We start from the raw sequence: 22177 nt of genomic DNA, 5'->3' as shown, positions 1-22177 counted from the left end.
TGAAAGTCATGAACAGCTACATTTATAATAAAACATGAGAAAACTGCAAAGCCTCAAATATAGTCCACTAGTAATTTATTTCAATGCTAAGTCTAAATTGGTCATTTAGTCTTATTCTTATTCCTTTTTCCTCTAAATTTCTATTTAAATTCTATTAGGATTTCCTTTCACATTTCAGTTACTGAGCATCTCCTATGTATGTCACTCAATCAGAAGCACTGTGAATATATGGCTATATTCATGAACACACATGCACACACACATGCACATGCACACATACATGTGAAATTTATATATAAATTCTATTAGTATTAGGACTAATTGAATAGTCATATTTTATTTGTTCAGAGATGTCGGCGTTGGAACTTTTACATATTGTCTATTTTTTATTCATTAACTGCTAATAGCCCTTTCATTTTACATTACATATTTTGCTAAATAAAGATGAGTTGCATTCAACATGAATTTTTATGAGTGTGCACACTCACAGACACTCACTCACACACACACACAAATACATTAAAAACCTCACACAGTTTTTACAGTTACATATAATTGCATACATATTATATCTCTGGGACGTAATATATTTTTTGAAATAATATTTTTAAAAGTTCAATCTGATATGCTCAGAGAAGCAAATTTTGACATTAAAATGTACGACAAATAGGAATAAAAAGTAAACAAATAAAAAAATAAATTAAAAGGTCTCCCTTTAAAATAACACTAGGTGTAATCAAGGTTATAGCAAAAAAATTTCATTGAAGGTGTTTGATCAACAGGATTTTAATACTGTATAATAAACTTTTGCCCTGCCTAATGGAAAAGAACTATATAGCTGTGTCTGAAGCGTTCTCTGAAGCTAATTTTTTTCCAAAACATTAATAAACAAGTGAATTGTAAGCTTTGTAGCCACCCATCTCTTACTGTATTTCAATGTAGAGTATGGCAGTTCCATACTTTTAGTTGCCAGCATTTTTTTTCTTTTATTTCACTTAAAAAAAAAGAAATACTGTATATTTATGCTATGTCGCCAATGGTGAAAGTTACTTTTGCTTAGAGAGGACTGATAAAACGAAAATAATGTATAAAAGTGTAATTGGCACTTCAGAAAATCTAAATACCAATATGATTGCTAGAAACAATTCATTATTTGAACATACTGCAGGTGTATGTAATTAAAAAATATAAATTTGTTTAAATTGTGCATTAGTGTGACTCATATACAGCTTTGATAACATGTATCTACTATAACTTCTACATCTATGATCAAAAATGTAAAGACCAGAAAGAATTAGCTGAATCAAAAGCAATGAATTATTTTCATATATGAACTCTTCCTTCCATAACCAGTCTTTCATACAACTATTTGAATGCCCTTCACTGAGAATATTATGACACTGATTCTTCTGAACTGAAGAGACCTGCAGGGATTTTCTAACTCAAGCCAATAGGAATTGCAATTAACTTCAGTACTACCAGTACCCTGTCCGTTCTCTATTAATGGGAAATGTCCTGCTATGATTATATCAAAATATGTTATTCTTATTCAACAAAAGACAGTTTAACCACCACAAACCAAGACCTTTAAGGGAGCTATTCAGTTCTTGCAAGACATTTGTTTCTTTTACCGAGTAGGGAAAAGTTCAGAATTTATCTGAATCAGATATTTTCCCAGTAGAAATTCCTGGGAAGTCAGAGAAAAATAGTTGTTTTCTACTAAATGTTTTGTTCCCAATCTTCTGTCTCCCCTCTCCTTGTGTTACTCTTAGCCCAAACACACAAAGTTTACCAGCGTACAGTTGGGTAGCAGTTTCTCACGAGCAGGCGCACACACAGCACGGGACTCCCCAGTGGTGGGCACCCCGGCCCCTCGCCCTACCCAGAAGACGAGGTTCCCTGGCCGTTCACACAGCCTCAAAACAGGGATAGCGTTCACACAGAAGGCAGTTAGAAACAGGATTTAACAAAAGTATAGGACAGATTGTGGCGATGAACCTAAGGGCTCAGTCTGACAAGAGTAGTGTCCTGCCTCTGCTTATATGTGACCTGCCCCTTTTATCCCTTTTTTCCTAGGCATGTTCTTCCCTGATTTGCTTGACCCTTGCAACATCCTATAATAAATTTTGTACGGTCCTAAAACTCTCCGCTCCATCCCTAAATTCTCTTCCCCTGCACCCTAAATCCTGTATCCCTTAAGACAATGAGGGGTTTGCTTAGATTTGACCTGCTAAAAAAAATTTGCATGTAATACAGTAATTTGAAGCTGCACAATTATAAAGAGAGATGAGAGAGGAAATACAGTTGCAGTACTGGGGAAAAATATATTGTGACATCCATGCTTTTTGACAGGCCTTAAAAAATTATTTGACTTTAGAAGGCTTATTTCACAATGTCAAGACCAAGCTAAATTTTGGTTAATACTATTTAGATCAAGTATCCTTTTGTAAGCACCATTACTATGTCAAATCATCATTTTTTCAGGAATGTATTTTAGTCAAAGTAGAGGCCTGTAACCTTTAGAAATTATCAATCAGGAGCTAATATTACCATGTCTTAAAACTAGATAGAAGCATACTAAAATAGTGTAAGCAACACTGTACAGTATATACACTGTATAGCAACAGTTATAAGTATTTTGGAACACAGTAAGGCAAAGCCAAACACAATATACAAGCATTATACCTAGGTATATAACTAATGTTATGACCAAAAGAAAAAAAGAATGGGTTCTGTAGTTGTACATCACCAGAGGTAACCTTGTTGTTTAATACTGGGCAAAAAAGGTGTGTGTGTGTGTGTGTATCTGCATATATGAATGTTTGCGTATGTGTGTATGTATGTGTGTATATATATATATATATATATATATATATATATATATATATATATATATATATATGTATGTATGTATGTATAGAAAACTTGAAAATTTTGTTAAAAATTCTTGTGACTAATCTCCTGAAAAAAAATTATAGAGAACTACAAACATTTTATAAATATAAAAGAACTATAGAGAACTATGGTTATAAAAGAACCATAATAACCAGCTCTGGGGGTTGGAGGAATTAAGACGGAAAAGTAGGAAACTGCTAAACATATCTGTATCTGCATAATGTAATTTTTCTCTGTTTAATGTTGAAGCAATACATTGAAACATTCTGATCTGAATCTTTTAAAATAGATTAATACATATAAATGTGCAAATTTTTGTTTATTTATTTTCTAATTGCACTGGTAAGACTGGGTAGAATTTCTAGCTGTGATTAAAAAGAGAAAATTTAATATATTATCTTTGTTACAACTATTTCGTAATGTCATTTCAGGAATCTGAAGCTGTAACAAATTACAGAGAATGTTGATTCTGTAGACAATATTAATCTTTTATGATGATAAAACAATTATTTTCTCATGAAAATATATTTCATCTGCCTTTTTCTTTTTTGAGGAACTATAACCATGGAAAATTACTAAAAAAATGTCCAGCAAACAAACCAATTAACCCAATAAGAAACCCTCCCTCAGGAATCTCCAAGATTTGTAATTCCAGTCTGTCAAAAATTAAAGAGGGTAGAACAATCCAGGCAAAAATTAACTTTCAAAAGTGTTGATTTTACTAAAGCTATATCAGTTTTTGTCATGGGTAGTTCTATCACAAAGCTCTATTTTGAGCTGACTGGGAAATACCGTCATAGATATTTGGATACATGGGAACCTGCCCAGTAAAGGAAAAAAAAAAAGTATTTACTACATCCAGAACTTTATTTTGTTGTTGATGTAGAATGACTAGGATTTATGAGAACAAGCTGTCAGCTGAAGAGCAGAGATGAAGAAAACTTCTAGAAGTAGCCATAATTAATGAGCAGATGTGGCACAAAGGCAAGTTACTCCACCCAGAATTTTGACCCAAAGCTGTCATTGAATCTATCTCTCATAAAAAGGCCATCCAATAGCATATTTTTACGCAAGGCCTAAAGAAAGTCAGATTTTTACCATTTCTGAAAGGCTGCATAGGATTAACTGTGATTAAAACTGACAGCCAGCTCTCCCTCTCAGCTGTGTGCTGAGTTGACTTTACTGCAGTGTTCCTGTATACTTATATATTTACACTGCTTTGTAGAGATTATTAGTGGTAATTACTGTCTGTGGCCTTTCATATTGCAAAGTTAGCTAAATATGCAGCATTCTTCAATGATTAATCTTATTTCTATGAAATATAAGGGGTTCTGAAGAGATAATGGAATCTTTCTTTTTCTCAGTGCCATTTCCGTTTGTCCCTAGCAAAATATGCCTTTGATTATAGAGAATCAATACAGAGTATTAAAAAAGGAAAAAGAAATAAAAGATAAGACTTTGTAATGCCAGTCATTTAAAGAATACTGAAAACTGAAAGTTTTACTAAGCTGTAATTATGCTCCCCCCCCACCCAAATTCTGAACCCATTTTACATTTCTTATTATTTTATATTGGGGGGGGGCACAAACCAAAATAAAGCAAGTTATCAAAAACAGCTAAATAGCTAGCAAAATAAAGCTAAGCTATAGCTTAGCAATAGAGCAAAATAACTCACAAAAATGTAATGGAATCAAAGAATCTCTTACGATTTACTTTTTAATTACTTACATTACTCAGTTATATGAAGTCATGTTTATAGCCCTATGTAACATCATATTAATAATAAAATACAGTTTTATGAGTAGAACACATATGTCAGACTCAAGTCCTTTGTCTGCAAGTTAATTTCAGTCTTTTGCTCTTGCACTTCGATACAAATCTTTGCTTGGACTTGCAAATTTAAATGTTTTTATCATCTGCTCTTCCGTAGTTACTTTTCAGCCAGACCAATTTAGGGAAATTAAACATACATGTACACATGCACATGTAAGCACACCCCAGCTAACATTCAGCTGGCTACACAAGGGCACAAACCTATTAAAACTGGGACAATTCTGGACTTGAATATTCTGTAGTTTGTAGCTATTACTTCTGTGCTTTTCTACTCTTTCAATGCAATGAATGCAGTGAAAACACAGAAAGGATAGAAATCTAGATTTGTAGCTTTCAATCCTTGTAAAGAAACAAGAAATTCAGAGTCATGTTCCATCATCCACCTTTCAATCTCTTCTTTAGTTACCAAACTAACACTTCCTCATATATTTCTGATGAATTTTACCTTGACTAAACTAACAAACACTAATTTCTATCCATCATTTATCAGTTTCTTTCTAGAATGAATCAGTGTCCTTCTCCTAATTTAAAACAAGCTATGCTCCTACTGAAATTCAAAATTGCACAGGTAGTTTTTCCTCCAAAATTTTTAGCTGCTAATTCTACCCCATTTACAGATCATATTCTAAAACAGAAGACTTCAATTGCTTTAAAACTGGCACATGGATTTATACATACATGTCTTCATTATCCCAGAGATCTGAATATGCAGCATGACATTAAATGAAATGATTTATTTATAAAAGGCCTGTATGGCATGCCTAATAAAAAATGACAGATTACCTTTTATTAAGTAGAAAGTAATTAGAATTAATCTACTGATTTTTTTTTTTTTTTTAGCTGATAATCCCAAGAATGAATGTGATCACCCCAAGAAGAGAAGAGCAGAATTTCTGAGTAGGAGAAGAATTATTTCCGTTATGATACATCAATTTTATCAGTGTAATTCCAGCTTGCTATAGCAATTTATCTTATTGAGCTTTTAGGGCTGTGCGGTGAGCTATACAAAAGTGTGACTTTTTTTACAAGACTATTTGTTAACTTAAAGTCGTAATGTAAAAGCCAGCACTCAGAAACAGATGTGTTCCTGTCATGAAGTATGTCATGTGGAAGTCCTTGCAGCACTTTCAAGCCATAAAGCTGTGAAGAAATTAGACTTTTCAAAAATGGTTTGAGCCAGATCCACAGTGAATGTAAATGCACATCAGTTCATGGAATTAAGATAGCTATAATGATTTGACTCCATAATAAGACTGTATGACAGGAGTATATCTATGGTGTATAAAGGTAGAAGAGGGCTGAATGTGATGATGCAGAAAGTCCATTCAATTCAATGTCAAATGTTCTTATGTATTGTTATCTGTAATTTTTATACATGTGATCAGATATTTTCCACATATATGTAATGCAGTGATGTTCATTTGCAATTTTTGCCTTAAGAAATGACTCAATATGAAACCTGGGTGATGATGCTGACTACCTACAAATCTTGCTTTGATGGGTTACAGAGCTTTGGAAATGATGATAGCATCACAGCTTCAGCTTTTTTATCTCTTAATCACACTGTGAAAGAGACAAAAAATGAACAAGAAATGATCTGTGCTTAAATATATTCAGATATTACTCTAACACATACCCCATGTAAAAGTAAACCAGCCAAAAAAAAAAAAAAAAAAAAAAAAAGGAAAGAAAAATCCACACCATTCATGAGTACTGATAAAATGGGTAAGCAATTGTATTTTTCTTTCATTTCATATTTGAAATCAATCTATAATGAATATACACAGCTTTAAAAGAATATGAATCATCAGGCCATGTTGTATCTTAATTTTAATATCCAGTCTTTAAGTATCACCTCCTCCAGGCTCAAGATCGGTGCATCCCTCTGAGGAAGAAGTCGAGCAAAGCGGGCAGGAGACCTGCCTGGATGAGCAAGGAACTCCTGGCCAAACTCCAGCAGAAGAAGGAAGTGTACAGAATGTGGAAAAGGGGACAGGCCACTTGGGAGGAATACAGGGACGTTGTCAGAGTGTGCAGGGATGCAACGAGGAAGGCTAAGGCCCATTTGGAATTAAATCTGGCAAGGGATGTCAAGGACAACAAGAAGGCCTTCTTCCAATACATCAAGAGCAAAAGGAAGACTAGGGAAAATGTGGGCCCACTGCTGAATGGGGCGGGTGCCCTGGTGACGAAGGATACAGAGAAGGCAGAGTTATTGAATGCCTTCTTTACTTCTGTCTTCACTGCTAAGGCCAGTCCTGAGGAATTCCAGACCCTGGGGACAAGAGAGGAAGGCTGGAGGAAGGAAGACTCTCCCTTGGTGGAGGAGGATCAGGTTAGAGACCATTTGGGCAAACCTGACATCCACAAATCCATGGGCCCTGAAAGGATGCACCCACGAGTGCTGAGGGAGCTGGCGGATGTTATCACCAGGCCACTCTCCATCATCTTGGAAAGGTCCTGGAGAACAGGAGAGGTGCCTGAGGACTGGAAGAAAGCCAGTGTCACCCCAGTCTTCAAAAAGGGCAAGAAGGAGGAGCCAGGAAACTACAGGCCTGTCAGCCTCACCTCCATCCCGGGAAAGGGGATGGAACAGCTCCTGCTGGAGGTCCTCACTAAGCATCTGGAGGACAAGAAGGTGATCAGGAGTAGTCAGCATGGGTTCACCACAGGGAAATCATGCTTGACCAATCTCATAGCCTTCTATGACGGAATGACTGGCTGGGTAGATGAGGGCAGAGCAGTGGATGTTGTCTTTCTGGACTTCAGCAAGGCTTTGGACACTGTCTCCCATCCCATCCTCATAGGGAAACTCAGGAAGTGTGGGCTAGATGAGTGGAGAGTGAGGTGGCTTGAGAAGTGGCTGGATGGCCGAGCTCAGCGGGTTGTGGTGAATGGCGCAGAGTCGAGTTGGAGGCGTGTGGCTAGTGGTGTCCCCCAGGGGTCAGTCCTGGGCCCAGTCTTGTTCAATATATTCATCAATGACCTGGAGGAAGGGACAGAGTGCACCCTCAGCAAGTTTGCTGATGATACTAAACTGGGGGGAGTGGCTGACACACCAGAAGACTGTGCTGCCATTCAGAGGGACCTGGACAGGCTGGAGAGGTGGGCGGAGAGGAACCTCATGAAGTTCAACAAAGGCAAGTGCAAGGTCCTGCACCTAGGCAGGAATAATCCCATGCACCAGTACAGGCTGGGGGCTGACCTGCAGGAAAGCAGCTCTGCAGAGAAGGACCTGGGAGTCCTGGTGGACAAGTGGAGCATGAGGCAGCAGTGTGGCCTTGTGGCCAAGAAGGCCAAGGGTATGCTGGGCTGCATTGGGAAGAGTGTTGCCAGCAGGTTGGGGGAGGTGATCCTGCCCCTCTACTCAGCCCTGGCGAGGCCTCACCTGGAGTCCTGTGTCCAGTTGTGGGCTCCCCAGGACAAGAGAGACATGACACTCCTGGAGAGAGTCCAGCGGAGGGCTACCAAGATGATTAGAGGGCTGGAGCATCTCTCCTATGAAGAAAGGCTGAGAGAGCTGGGCCTGTTCAGCCTGGAGAAGAGAAGACTCAGAGGCGATCTCATAAATGTGTACAAGTATCTGAAGGGAGGGTGTCAAGAGGATGGGGCCAATCTCTTCTCCGAGGTGCCCAGCAACAGGACAAGAGGCAACGGGCACAAACTGAACCATAGGCAGTTCCATCTGAATGTGAGGAAAAACTTCTTCACTGTGAGGGTGACAGAGCATTGGAACAGGTTGCCCAGAGGGATTGTGGAGTCTCCTTCGCTGGAGATATTCAAAAATCATCTAGACACAATCCTGGGAAATATGCTCTAAAGGACTCTCCTTGAGAAGGGGTGTTGGACTAGATGAGGTCCCTTCCAACCTCAACCGTTCTATGGTTCTGTGATTCTCTGATACACACACAATTTCTATTGTTTATCCCTTCTCTCCAGTTGTTTATGCCCTTGTTTCATGCCTCTGCATCCTGAAGCTTCTTCTGCTAGTTTTTCTCAAGAAGGCTGGAAGAGTCTTAAGGCAAAACATCAGCCTTCCAAGCTCTTTGACAGGAAGAGTAAGATGGTGTTGGCGATGGTTTATTCCTTCTCGCTCTAGGATATGCTTGGAGTCATTTTTCATATCTTTGCTACATAAATCAAATTGCTCATTCTTCATTGGCTGTCTCTAACACTGTTTTTACCTGGTTCACGAGACCTTTAGTGATTGGTATAAATGTTGTGCTTGCACTTTGAAGGCCTCTGCTATAACCTGTAGCTTTTATTTTTAAGGGCTTCTGCTACAATCTCTTGTTTTTATTCAACAGCCTACAAGCTGTGGTTTCTTGATAACATAATGTTTTTTTGGCAAAATCTAGTCACACATGTATCCTTATTCTAAGGTCATTGTATAGTTAATTCTACCAGAATATGGATCCGTTAGTCTTCACATATGGATATCTGCACTCATGCACAGATAGAGGTACAATGCTTTGGCAGCTACTTTTTAATATCTACTAGCTACAACAATATCAATTGTATGCTACCAAAATTACCTGACAACAGCCAAACATAACAATTACATCTCTTGAAGAAATAAATGCTCTTTTTTAGCATGACTAGAAGATCATCAGCAAGTGGCCCTCTCTGAGAAAAAAAATAATGGATGCTATGAAACAATGCTATATAAAAAAATTAAATATGTATTAGCTGAGTAAATTGAATTGAATTTATCTTTTACTCCCAATAGGAATTAGATAAGACCAATAATATTTTACTCAGTGATCTTGCATTCTTGAGCTGATCTATTTTGGAGGTGCAAGGCTGACAATAGGAATGGAATTAAATGTCTTGTTACGAAGTGAAAGGAATTTTTTTTTGAAAATAGTAAGTATTTCTCAATGAATGAAGAAATCATGAATTGAAATGTCAGAGGAAGAGAAAAATACAGTATTTTAACTCATCATTGAACGGCTACGTGCCCCTAACATGATATACTCATGAAAGCGGCTAAAGAGCTCTAAGATATGTTAGCTGAAGCAATTCCAGTGCAAATAGAGGAATATTTACACTGTTGTTTAAGATGCTAAGAAGTAATCTGGACTAATACTATTCGAGAAACAAACTGGAACAATAGTGAGGTAGTTACTTGAATGACTACAGAATGAAGATCTAGAACTGAACTTTTAGAAGTGAAGGTTCAAAACTACTAGAATGCTTCATATAATTAGAAAAATATTGTGACCATATTTAAAATTATAATGCCTAAAGATCTGCTTGATATTGATGTTTTTTCAGAACTGGATCATAATGCTATTTAAAAATGTATTCAAACCAAATTCTTCTGCTTTATACTTGAAGAGACATGCAGTCATTTCATTAGAAGTACTTAGGGAAGGGTCCAGAGCATTTCTTTTGTTGTAGGTGCCATACAAACAAAATAAAGGAAAACAAGCCCAAACAGTACAAAATAGCGTGACATGCACACAAAAGAAAATTAGTGGAGATATTCTAAATTATACAGTCTTAGATACACAAATTATACTTACCTGCGATTGCGATTGCAATTGATGTGATTTGGACACCTAACTTTGCATTATTTTAGAGTTCAAGTGAAAGAACCTTAAAACACTTCTTAAACTCTTTTGCCAAAGAAAATAAAGTTGCCAGAGGGAAGTCCTGTCCTCTTATTTATGTGCCATTTACCTATGTGCCTAAATTTAGTTGAAATAGATCTAAGCTTTATGCTATATCTTAGCTTAAGAAAGGGTAAAAGCAGTAAGAGCACAAACAAAACGGATATTAAAAAGATGATAGAATTCACTGTAAATTGAACTGTAAGCTGGAATGCACTGGTCCACTTTTTCATCTGATGAATAAAAAGCTCTCTTTTACTTCCACTGATGCTACTGTAAGTATATAACTCCACAGATGGAAATAAATGCATTGGTGTTAGTGTGTTCTGAAAGAGGCGTACCATAAAGTCTCTGAACAGCATCATCTGCAATAAAAAGTGAATTATTTATTTTGAAGAAGGGACAGTAATATTGAAAGATATTTTTCTACAGTTAAGAAGTTTTGAGATACTTTTATGTAAAGAAATCTTGCAGGAATACTTTTATGAAGGAAAACTTCATAAAAGTTGTTTATGCATATTTCAAAATCTCAGAGATGATATGATATGAAGACATTTCTAAGATATTTTGATATAGGCTCTTTATGTTTTAAAAGTGAATCACCTATAGAAAGAACTTCATGGTAATAAGTAGCAACATAGGAAAGATTTATTCATGCGTACACTTACCTACTAAAACAAAGTTCCTGTTTGTCTATAGAAGTTAATCGTTCCATGAGTGATTTCTTCTCTGCTAACTTGAAATTTTAACAAAGTGGACATCTACATTTGACTTACTTGTCTAGACTCTTATTTATTGTAGATGAAGAGAAATACATAGGCTGAGGGAGTGATCTGTCTCATCCTGCTCTAGTTCTGAAGGGTATCATCAGAATGAACAGTGCCTGTTTATTACTGTTAGATGTAAAGGAGGCCACCTGCGACAAGCTCAGGCAAATTCCGTCTTTCATAGTGCCCTGCAACTGCATTAAAGTAAATAAATAAAAGAGATAACCCCTCCTCAGTTATTAAAATAGCTGAAGTTGATATCTTTTTATTAATGCTATGTATTTTACTATTTTACGCCATCTTTATTAATGATTTCTTATTTTTATTTCTTGATTCTTGCAGTGCTGTTATTATCTTATACAATTCACAAAGACAAAGAAGGTCTGCATCTTTATTTTGACTTTGAAGTCCCAAAATTACAGTCACCTCTTGATTATCTCAGGGCAAATTAGCCAAATTTCAGATGAAACTTATTAATGCCACTGCCAACAGAGGCAGCGAACAGACGCATCAGTTTGCGCAGCAGTGTCTGGGCTCTGCCTGGGCCTTTTGTGGGCCTTGTTGGAAGTTGTGGAGACTTTCTGGGGACCCCCGAGGAACTAGACGGTGCTTGCTGCTAGCAGGAAGGGAGAGCTGGGCAAGGACTCCTGCAGGGGACCTTGACTTAACTTCTCCTGGGAAGTTCTAGCTAGGTGGGGCTGCTGCTAACCAGCTCTCTGGGCTGCCCTGGTCAGAGGGAGTTGGGGCTTTTGTTTCAGGTGGCTCCTGATTGGGTGGGTCAAGCACCCTTGTGAGTCACTGCTAGGCAGAGGCCTATATAAGAGCCAGGCCTAGAGCACAGCTCCCAGAGTGCAGCCAACAGAGGCAGTGAACAGACGCAGCAGTTTGCGCAGCAGTTTGCGCAGAAGGGCACCAGAAGGCAAAGAAGGCATCTCTACATTTTGCACATTTTGCACAGTGGTGTGTCCTTCCCCGGGGCATGGTCATGACACACCACAGAGCCCGTTCCCCAGTGGCTGCAGGAGGTGCTGCATTGCCTGTGTCTGAGGCCTCAACCCAGACAGACCCTCAGACAGCAGATGCAGCTCTGCAGGTGTCAGGCTGCAGGGAGTGCCTGGGGCCTCTCCGCAAGGCCTGGGCTGACAGGCAGCTCTCCTGTGTGAGGTGTGCTGTGGTTGACCAGTTGCGTCACCAGATAAAGGAGTTACGGGAGGAGGTTAGTAGGCTGTGTAGCATCCAAGAGGGTGAGCGGGAGATTGACAGGGCGTTCTCGGAGACTGTTCAGCTCTGGGAGTCCCCTGCCCCCACTGCAGCGGAGGTGTCAGAGGGCTCAGCACCGTGTGTAAAGGTGCATCATAACGCTGTTGAAGAGGGCTGGAAGCTGGTGACCTCTCGTAGAAGGAGAAAGGCTCTTGCTCCTCCTCAAGACTTACCCTTGAAGAACAAGTTTAGCGCCCTCCAAGCTGAGGAGGAGCTGGGCATGGCTCCAAGGGAGGCAACTGGCCTGGCAGACCCTGTGCCATGCAGGAACCCCCGGAAGAAACGGCGAGTGATTGTTGTGGGGGACTCCCTGCTGCAGGGGACAGAGGCACCTATCTGCCAACCTGATCTCTTGTCCAGAGAGGTTTGCTGCCTGCCAGGGGCTCGAATAAGAGATGTCGTGGAAAGACTGCCAAGGCTTGTCCACGCGTCGGACTACTACCCTCTGCTGATCTTCCATGTGGGTGCTAATGACACGAAAGGCAAACTGGAAACCATCAAACGGGACTTCAGAGCTCTGGGAATGGTGGTCAAGGGTCTTGGAGCCCAGGTTGTTTTCTCCTCAATCTTGCCTGTGAGGGGAAAGGACAGGAGGAGGAGTAGACGAGTTTTCCAAGTTAACAGCTGGCTGCGCCGCTGGTGTTGGCAACAGGGCTGTGGTTTCTACGACCATGGGACCCTGTCTGAAGATCCACAGCTGAAAGGGAGAGATGGGATCCATCTCACTGAGTGGGGCACATGTGTCTTTGCCAATAGGATGGCCAGCCTGGTAAGGAGGGCTTTAAACTAGGCAAGATGGGGGAAGGGGAGTGGTATAGTGGCAGGAGAGTCAGTAAAACACCGGTCAAGTCAGGATGCCTCCAGGGGGTGCAGACAGCCAGGGGAGACAGCATGGGACATGGCTATGGAAGATCCTCTTGCACCTCTTCTGGGAAGCTTGCGTGCTTGACTGGCTCTCTGAAATGTCTGTATACCAATGCACGTAGCATGGGGAATAAGCAGGAAGAGTTAGAGATCTGTGTGCGGTCGCAGGGCCATGATCTCATTGCAGTGACAGAGACATGGTGGGATAGTTCACATGACTGGGATGCTGTCATGGATGGCTATGTGCTTTTTAGGAAAGACAGGCCAGGCAGGCGAGGTGGTGGAGTTGCTTTTTATGTGAGGGAGCAGCTAGAATGTATGGAGCTGTGCCTCGGGGTGGATGAAGAGCAAGTTGAGAGCCTATGGGTAAGGATTAAAGGGCAGGGTAACATGGGTGACACTGTTGTGGGGGTCTACTACAGGCCACCTGACCAGGAGGAAGCCATAGATGAGGCCTTCTACAGACAGCTGGAAGAAGCCTCACGATCACAGGCCCTGGTTCTCCTGGGGGACTTCAACCACCCGGACATCTGTTGGCAAGACAGCACAGCTAGGCACAAACAGTCAAAGAGGTTCCTGCAAAGCATTGATGATAATTTCTTGACTCAGGTGGTGAAGACACCAACGAGGAGAGGTGCAATGCTAGACCTTGTACTAACGAACAAAGAAGGTCTAGTTGGAGATGTGAAGGTTGGGGGCAGCCTTGGCTGCAGGGACCATGAGATGGTGGAGTTCAGGATCCTGCGAGGAGGGAGCAGGGCAATGAGTAGGATTGCAACGCTGGACTTGAGGAGAGCTGACTTTGGCCTCTTCAGGGACCTAGTTAGGGGAATCTCGTGAGATAGGGCCCTAGAAGGAAGAGGGGTCCAAGAAAGCTGGTTAATATTCAAGCATCACTTCCTCCAGGCTCAAGATCAGTGCATCCCTCTGAGGAAGAAGTCGAGCAAAGTGGGCAGGAGACCTGCCTGGATGAGCAAGGAACTCCTGGCAAAACTCCAGCAGAAGAAGGAAGTGTACAGAATGTGGAAAAGGGGACAGGCCACTTGGGAGGAATACAGGGACGTTGTCCGAGTGTGCAGGGATGCAACGAGGAAGGCTAAGGCCCATTTGGAATTAAATCTGGCAAGGGATGTCAAGGACAACAAGAAGGGCTTCTTCAAACACATCAGTAGCAAAAGGAAGACGAGGGAAAATGTGGGCCCCCTACTGAATGGGGCGGGTGCCCTGGTGACGAAGGATACAGAAAAGGCAGAGTTGCTGAATGCCTTCTTTGCTTCTGTCTTCACTGCTAAGGCCAGTCCTGAGGAATTCCAGACCTTGGAGACAAGAGAGGAAGGCTGGAGAAAGGAAGACTCTCCCTTGAGGGAGGAGGATCGAGTGAGAGATCTTTTGTCCAAACTTGACATCCATAAATCCATGGGCCCCGATGGGATGCACCCACGAGTGCTGAGGGAGCTGGCGGATGTTATCGCTAGGCCACTCTCCATGACCTTTGAAAGGTCCTGGAGATCAGGAGAGGTGCCTGAGGACTGGAAGAAAGCCAATGTCACGCCAGTCTTCAAAAAGAGCAAGAAGGAGGAGCCAGGAAACTACAGGCCTGTCAGCCTCACCTCCATCCCGGGAAAGGGGATGGAACAGCTCCTCCTGGAGGTCCTCACTAAGCATCTGGAGGACAAGAAGGTGATCGGGAGTAGTCAGCACGGATTCACCAAAGGGAAATCATGCTTGACCAATCTGACAGCCTTCTGTGATGGCATGAGTGGCTGGGTAGATGAGGGCAGAGCAGTGGATGTTGTCTACCTGGACTTCAGCAAGGCTTTGGACACTGTCTCCCATTCCATTCTCCTAGGGAAACTCAGGAAGTGTGGGCTGGATGAGTGGAGAGTGAGGTGGCTTGAGAAGTGGCTGGATGGCCGAGCTCAGCGGGTTGTGGTGAATGGCGCAGAGTCGAGTTGGAGGCGTGTGGCTAGTGGTGTCCCCCAGGGGTCAGTCCTGGGTCCAGTCTTGTTCAATGTATTCATCAATGATCTGGAGGAAGGGACAGAGCGCACCCTCAGCAAGTTTGCTGATGCTACAAAACTGGGAGGAGAGGCTGACACACCAGAAGGCTGTGCTGCCGTTCAGAGGGACCTGGGCAGGCTGGAGAGGTGGGCGGAGAGGAAACTCCTGAAGTTCAACAAAGGCAAGTGCAAGGTCCTGCCCCTGGGGAGGAATAATCCCATGCAGCAGGACAGGCTGGGGGTTGACCTGCAGGAAAGCAGCTCTGCAGAGAAGGACCTGGGAGTGCTGGTGGAAAATAAGTTGGACATGAGGCAGCAGTGTGCACTTGTGGCCAGGAGCGCCAAGGAAGAGGAAGAGTGTTGGCAGCAGGTTGGGGGAGGTGATCCTGCCCCTCTCCTCAGCCCTGGGGAGGCCTCACTTGGAGTCCTGTGTCCAGTTGTGGGCTCCCCAGGACAAGAGAGACATGGCACTCCTGGAGAGAGTCCAGCGGAGGGCTACCAAGATGATTAGAGGGCTGGAGCATCTCTCCTATGAAGAAAGACTGCAAGAGCTGGACCTGTTCAGCCTGGGAAGAGAAGATTGAGAGGGGATCTCATCAACGTGTACAAGTATCTGAAGGGGGAGTGTCAAGAGGATGAGGCCAGCCTCTTCTCCGTGGTGCCCAGCAACAGGACAAGAGGCAATGGGCACAAACTGAACCACAGGAAGTTTCCTCTGAACGTGAGGAAAATCTTCTTCACTGTGAGGGTGACAGAGCATTGGAACAGGTTGCCCAGAGGGATTGTGGAGTCTCCTTCGCTGGAGATATTCAGAAGCCGTCTGGATGTGATCCTGGGCAATATGCTCTAGGTGACCCTGCTTGAGGAGGGAGGTTGGACTAGATGATCTCCAGAGGTCCCTTCCAACCTAAATGATTCTGTGATTCTGTGACTTGTGAATGCTCTATTAGCTACTTTATATTTACCTCATGGTAGTGGATATGTTCTTTTTGTTTTGTTTATATCTTATTTCTGTTTTTTTCTGAGTTACCTTTCTCATTCTGCCAGATAATCAAGGGTTAACTTTAAAAATACAATTATTAAATTAAGAAGATAGAAAAAGAAAGTAGAAAAATTACTGACTGATCATGTCCCTGTAGGACAAGCACAATTTATGTCATGAACATAGAATACATTTTTCCAAGCTAACCTGCAGTCTCTTTGTGATCTAGCTAGCTACTCATAGGAGCCATCGTAACAGATACAGCAGCACTCTTTACAGCACTGTTAGGATGATGAAATGATCATTCCAAAAGGGATTCATTTTCTTAACTATAGAAGTTAGTGTTGAGTTATCCTTTGGAAGTGATAAGTTAATTTCTCACCAGGAGAGTTATCCTATAGTTTCTGAAATAAATGAAAATTCTTCCACTGAAACTGAACATTGAACCAACATATATGGGTGCACTCATACCTCGCTCTTCAGCTGGTACATGCATACACAGAGACAGCACTTTAAGCTCTTGTTAACTGTAACGAGCAGGAACAGTTGATATTTCTTAAAAGATTTTTCAGAAAGGAGCTTCTAATCTTGTGAATGGAAAAATAGATAAATAAATAAATCATTTATATGGCCCCACACCTACTTCAGGCTAGCATGGGGAGATAGTGATTGAAAATAATGGAAATAGAATTATAGTTTGTCTGTACTCAACAAACAGTTTGCATCAATGACTTCTTCTTCATCTCAAACAAGTATGGAAAATATGTACAGAAAAAATAGGGCAAGATAGATTGCATTCACATACCATACTGAAGGCAGATTGTAAATAATGATAATCAAAAACACCAGTAGAGAGTACTCATGTACCAAAATGTCTATCGTGTGAAACCCTAATTTTTCTGACAAATAGAATTCATTATAACAGAATATGTTTTATGAAGAGTCTCTTATTGCCTCTTATCTTTGTTTTGTGATAATAACTTCCTTTTCTTCTTTTTTTTTTTTTTTCAGCAACATTTCACAGTCAGGTGTTAAAGCATTTCATTTACTGAATAAAGTGGAAAGCAGCTTCAATGTTCAGCCATAATGGAGACAAATGACAGCTTCATTCCCAGCACAACTGGATGGAGGTAATTACTGCTGCTGTCATAGGTCTGGCACAGATCACTGGTTATAGAATAGTCCCATCCCTACTAAAAAAAATATGGCTGTCAGAGTGGATTTTTTTTTTCCCTCCTGTAGCTGTCCAATATGATTAAAAGATTTTGTATTCTAAGTCCCTTTTTCCATAATATTATTAACATGAAAAACAGCTAATGAGCCATTACTAAGTTGGATGTCCCATTTGTGCACCCTGTTAATAGGATAATAAACTAATAGAAAACTCTTTCTTGCAGCTTTGATAATACATAGCTCATTGTTGTTAATATACTTCAGATTGCATTGTGTATTGCACATGATAATGGTAGATTATTAACTATAAGTAAAGCTGAAGAAACTGATTTTAAGTCATTTATCTCGTCTTTGTATCTTTTCCTTCTTTTATTGTCTTTTTTTTCATTTTAGTAAATAAAAATTCACTCATAAAGAAGAATAAAAGCTGGCCGCAGGTGATCAGAAATCTGTACCTTGCATGTAGCTGACTGTTTACAAGTCTAAAATAACACTTTTCTGTTTCTGCATTAGAAGCATGAAGCAAGTAGGAAACAAGATTGCTGTTTATTTAGCCTTTATTCTCCACTTAGCAATGTACTAGTATGTACTTTGGAAGCAAAACTCATGAAGTTTTTAAGGTTAGTAATTACCCTTTGTTCAGATTAATTGAAAGAAACAATTAGATGGCCTCCAAACCAGAAGGGACGCATATCACTACTCAAAACAAATATATAAGCCCATTTAGGAATTAAATTTGTTTAGATTAATATTTTCATTGCATGCTGATAAGTAGGGATGTAAGAGTGTGTTTGTGCATGTTGTGAGTGAAAGTGATAGTGAAAAATAGAAAAAGACAGTTCAAACTCAGCTGGGGGAAGCAGAATATGCATTGTCCTGAAAGGAACCCAGAGAAGGGTTTAGGTCAGCTGCTGGCTGAAAAACCCTTGAGGATGTGAGCAAGGAACTTGTCTCCTATGATTTGATTACTCCTGTTCTCAGGGAAACAGCTCTTTATTTATTTTTAGTGAATGAAAATGACTGTATCAGATAAATACATGACCTCATTATTAAGTTATTCTCTTAACTGTAAGAGTACAAAAAGAATCCAAAGTAGGGCTATTTTCTAGGCTAAAAGTGGTAAATCTTCCAAATTCTCCAGATTCTTCAGGCTTTTTTTTTGTTGTCTACTAGTTTATAATATTTGTATATTCAAAGAAAGTGCAGAGTTTTATTAAATAAAATGCATGTGTCTAAAAGTTCAACCCTGCATTTTTTTTTACTGCCCTCCAGAAATTAAAAAAAAAAAAGGAATATATAACCAAAGTTATATATGTCAGAAATGTACTCCTAAGAAGCCCATATACTTAGTGGAAAGACATCAGAAGGTAAGCAACAGAAATGCTGAGAAACTGGGATGTGTCTTTTTTCTCTCCCCTTCCTTTCTCACTTCATGGGAAAGGCACGGATTCAAAGGCGAAGGCAGGCGCTTCCTTATATTTTGCATGCAAGACGTGGCATTTTTTTCTGAAATTAAGGGGCAATAGATGTTCTTCCAAAGAGTTAAGCAAGCAGCTTTGATATCAAAACTGATCAATTTTCTATATTTGAGGTCCTCTTCATTCTTCTGGACACCTATCTATGGGACAGATCAAAACGATTGGATTGCAATAGTCAACTCTATAATATCTGAGGCAGTACGGAGGTGGGATGGCCCAGAAAATGGAGGGAAAATAAAATATTCTGGCAATGCAGATGCCAAAAGTATGCAGAGACTATCCACACATATTCAGCTATATCCTTCAGAGCTTCTTGAGAACAGAAGACTGAGAGGTGATCTCATCAGTGTGTACAAGTATCTGAAGGGAGGGTGTTGAGAGGATGGGGCCAGACTCTTCTCTGTGGTGCCCTGTGACAGGACAAGAGGCAATGGGCAGAAACTGAAACACAGGATGTTCCATCTGAACGTGAGGAAAAGCTTCTTTGCTGTGAGGGTGACAGAGCAGTGGAGCAGGTTGCCCAGAGAGGTTGCGGAGTCTCCTTCGCTGGAGATATTCAAAACCCATTTGGCCACGATCTTGGGCAACGTGTTCCAGAGGACCCTGCTTGAGGAGGGATGTTGGACTAGATCATCTCCAGAGGTCCCTTGCAACCTCAACCATTCTGTGATTCTGTGATTCTTCCATCTGACCCAGCAACAGTGCTGTACCAGCTGAGCTGGTAAAAGGCAGCATCATTGGAGGTGTCTGGTCCATCTTCCTCAGGCCTTCAGCTGTGGATTAGTTTATACTGGCCAATCAGCTCCTACTTCCACTCAGTCCTCATTGAATTAAAATCACTTGTACTAGCTATTACATAAAAAATAACTAAAATCATATCATTTAAAAATGTTGCTAAATGTATTTGTATGAATGTGTGTGTGAGTACCCATATCCATGTGTTTTATGTGGAACATTATAAATGTTATTTCAGAATATATGATTTAGTTGTGGATAAAAACTCTATAATATGGCTGAAATTTTTATTCAAGATTTCAGGAAGAAAAACACTTTGAGATTCCAAATATTCATTATAATATTATTGTTTAAGTTTGATTATGAATAGACATTTACAAGTGAACAATATAACTTCATTCTTTGCAGTCAATGTTTCCCACTGGTTTCAAACTAAGCTACAAATCTACAAATCCACAGCAAACATTTATGCATTAAATGTGAACGGAAAATGGGATAATAATTACAATCATAATTTGCCATGTGAAAAAATGCTTATCTTTCTATTTTGTGAATGTATGCACATTTGATTTTCATTTTTAATGCAGTTGCACTTAGGTTTCAAGATTCACTTCTAAAAGATACTGAAGGTTTTGCTTTAAGTTTGTTTGAAAATTTGATCAACAAAAGTTTATCAGTTTCGATTGAGATAGGATTTTGTGCATTGTTTACAGCTTAAATTTAGTAAAGTATTTAACTACTTTATTCACTACTTACCTTAAACACTGGGAAATAGAATATCACTAGTAATAAAAAGGACTTTAGCAGGAACAGGATAGCTTGAATGGCAAATGACTACATTATATTTTAAGCTACAGATAATTTGCTTAGATGTACCCTTGGTTAGGAAAGCTTCTCCAGTTTGTTGGATGGATTATGCAAGATGAGCTTCTGGTCTCATTCCAGCTCCTGATGGAGAAGTGTTTAACTTGCAAAATTACCATCAAGAGTAATGTACCTAGTCTGCACACAGTCACAGCACAGAGAAAAACTTTTACATGACCAAAGTGTAAACTAACTTATTCCCTCCTGCAGTGTCTCCTCAGATCACATTTTAAACTCACTGGAAGGAAGAAAAGCTGAAGATAAGATTGCCTCAGTTTTGTGTATCCTTTGCTAATGACTTTGATTATGAAGATTGTCAATCAACTAGTTTCCATTAGATTAAATAATGCAAAATTAATAACTAGACAAAAACCATAAGTGAAAATAAATATTATTTAATAAGCAGGGAAATTAATGAAAACATTGAACATTTTCCATTGTTTTGTGTCATGTTTCCTATAATCCATAATATTGACATCTTGCAATATTCTACATTCTCAGCTTTCTTCCAAACCTCTCTAATTTGTCCTCCCTTTTCATTCGCCTCCCAGCCTCTCTTTCAGTATAATACCTCATTTATCTGAGATCCCTGAGTACTAGTTGTGTACAAGAGGTAGCATGTCCTAAGCTGATTCTGAGTTATGTGTAGACTGATTAACTGCAATGATGATTAACTACTGCATTTACCATGCAGATTTTCCATAATTTGGATCTTTCTTCTCTACCTAGATGCTATTTTTTAGTAAACCTGTTGTAAATTAGTGCCTTGGAAAACTCTCTCTTCTATCAGCTTTGGCTGAAATTGGACAATGGTTTCAAAAGTTTTCAATAAAGGACTGGCAATGTGATTTTGTGAGCCATTTTTCCTTGGAAAATGAGACCAAAAACTGAAAAGAGAGAACATTAATTTCTTGGCTAGGGCATATTAAAGAAAGGTATTTATCCGGAATAAAAGTAAGGCTGTCCCAAGATACAAAAGCTTTACAAGTTTTGGGACTGGGTTTTCTACTATGTCTTTACAGCATAGTTTGATTGTCTGGGAAGTTATTTCCACGTACTACCAACTGTAACAATGCTATATAGCTTCTTAAGTTTTTTAAAGAAAATATCTTCAAGTCACCTTAAAGTTTTGCAAGCTTGACTGAAAAGTTACAAACCCAGGAGGAGAGCTCTACAACCTTTCCATCGTTCAAAAACAGTGACAACCTGCAAGCAGTTATCACTTACTGAAATGGTTTAAGGCCTCAGCATTACGTAGGTTGCTACATATCAGAATTCAGTGATATGCAGCAAAGCTTTAAATAAAATTTAAAATTTCATATTAAAACTAAGAGTTTCAAAAATGGTACCGCCTCTTCAAACGATGAGAGCACTAGAAGAGAATTTGAGATTATCAAAAATTGGGCTTAATTTTCATAAATACACAATCTTCTCGTTGTTCTACTCAGATTTATTTTGTTTTCATTTTCTTATTAATTTGAATTATTTAAAAACAATAATAAAGGAATGTGAAGTATCTAAAATAGATAAAGGAAGCATCATCAAATAATTACACAGTCCTTTGCCAAACATTTTATTTGTATTCCATTTAATCTATTTAATTCTATTAAATTTTAATTTTGTTTGTTTGTCTGAAATAATAGTTATGCTACCTCCATGTCTTCCTTCTTGGAACAGCATTACACGTATTTTCATTTAACAGATGAATTGT

This window comes from Struthio camelus, chromosome 1 (assembly GCF_040807025.1).
Source record: "Struthio camelus isolate bStrCam1 chromosome 1, bStrCam1.hap1, whole genome shotgun sequence".
NCBI lineage: Eukaryota > Metazoa > Chordata > Aves > Struthioniformes > Struthionidae > Struthio > Struthio camelus.
This window is presented reverse-complemented; position numbering follows the sequence as displayed.